Here is a 2,206-nt window from a genome sequence, read left to right on the forward strand (position 1 = left end):
CATAAAATTCATGGTGGAAATTTACTGTATCACTACAATAACTCATTCGAAAAGTATACCGAATTATCGTCAAGTAAAAACTCACTGAGAGTAAGGTCGATCCCACGAGGATTGATTGATTGAACAACTTTAGTTACAGGGTAATTTAGTTAAGCTAATCAAGAATAAGTGTTGAGTACAAAAAAGTAAATGACAGAATTGTAAAGGACCTGAAGATAAAGAAAGCAGTAAAGTGCTCGAATGTAAAAAGCATAAAGATAAATTGCTAGAATGTAAATGACAGAAATGTAAATGACTGAATTGTAAAAGGGGAATGGGTTGATTGACAGAAATTAAACAAAGCTATAAAGAATAGGGAAGATAAGAATGGGGAAGATTCATTGGGGTTAGGAGATATTGCTTTCTCCGGATTAATTTCAGCTCATCTCATCTTCAATCATGCAACTCATTGACCTCTTGGCAATCATAATTGATTGAATCCCAATTCTTTGATAATTAATCTCTCAAATCTTGATAATCAGCCAATTTCTTGGTCTAATTGCTCAAGAAAATAGATAAGCTTGGTCCCTGATTTTACCACACATCCTCATAGATCCAAGTAGTAGGTAGATTTAATGTCACCATATCCAATCCCAAAACGCAGATCTACTCAATGTGAGAAGGGATTTTAAGTATGATTTCATGTTTCCTCTTCCAAGGTTCCCATGAAACCCAAGTTGTATTCAATCTCTTTTCCAAGATAATTGAATGCTAAGCATGAAGAACGAAATTCCTTCTAGCAAATCAAAGAGAGATGAGGAAAAGAAGAAATTCACTATCATTAATCCATCAAGTGCAACATAGCTCCCTCCCTCAATGAGAGGGAGTTTAGCTACTCATAGCTTAGAGAGAGAGTACAAGAGATGGAAGAAGATGAAAGTAAAGTAAAGTGAAGTAAAAGTTCTAAGCCCCTTTTCAGTACTCTTCAAGGGGTATTTATACTACTCCTATTACTAGAAATAAGAAATTACAAAAAGAAAAGAAAATTACAATTAAAAACTAAACAGAATAACCATTCATTGGTGGCATATGAGTGGCGTGTGAGCGGCGTGCCACGCCCAGCTCTCAAGTGGCACGCCCATGATAATGTTTGGCTTGGCGTGCCACACCCAACTCTCAAGTAGCATGCCCCATAGTGAAATCTTCCATCGCTTTCTCTGAGAATTTGAACTGGCATGCCACACCCTCGTTAAAATCTTCAATCTTCTTCTCTGGAAGGTTGGCAACGCCTTTGTTGGTGCACAAATGTTCCTTTCTAGTTCAATGAACCGGCGTGCCACGCCCATTGATGGTTGGCTAGGCGTGCCATGCCCAGAGTCTCAAGTGGCACGCCCTCGATGAGGTCTTGACCCTTCTCTTCTGGAAAATTGGGCTTGCGTGCCACGCCCAGGTCTGGCGTGCCACGCCCAGGTCTGACGTGCCACACCCTTGTTGGAGTCTTCAATCACCCTCTCTGATTAAGTGAACTGGCGTGCCACACCTAGGACTCAAGTGGCATGCCCATGATGATGGATTGGGCTCACAAGCTTGGTGTGCCACGCCCATAGTACCAAGTGGCACGCCCATTGAAGCTGCTCCTTCCCTTCTCTTCTGGACAATTGTACTGGCGTGCCATGCCTTAGACCTGGCGTGCCACGACCTTATAAATGTGACAAGCTCCTTCTCTGGCCACTTGAACTGGCGTGCCACACCCATTGTTTGAACTTTGGAAATCCTTCTTCTGGACAAGATGACTGGCGTGCCACGCCCATTGTGAGGTTCAAGGATTCTTCTCTGAAAGTATAGTTGGTGTGCCACGCCCATAGTGAAGCTCAACAATCCCTCTTCTAGAAAATAAAGCTGGCGTGCCACGCCCGGCAGTGACATGCCATGCCCATTGTTGAGCTTAGAGTTCCCTCTCTGGTCAACATAACTGGCGTGCCATGCCCAAACAGTGGCATGCCACGCCCATAGTGGATCTTGGAAAACCTTCTCTTGACATTCTGCCTGGCATGCCACGCCCACAGTACTCTTCAAAGGCCTCTTCTGGAGCTTATAGCTGGTGTGGCGGGCCCAGCAGTGGCGTGCCACGTGCAATCAAAGATCCTGGCATTTGCTTGAAGTGGCACGCACCACTCACACGTCCAGTACCTTTGCTTGCTTTCTTCCTCTTTTGTTGCTCTTTTCA

The sequence above is a fragment of the Arachis ipaensis genome, chromosome B05, assembly GCF_000816755.2.
Source record: "Arachis ipaensis cultivar K30076 chromosome B05, Araip1.1, whole genome shotgun sequence".
In the NCBI taxonomy this organism is placed as follows: Eukaryota; Viridiplantae; Streptophyta; class Magnoliopsida; order Fabales; family Fabaceae; genus Arachis; species Arachis ipaensis.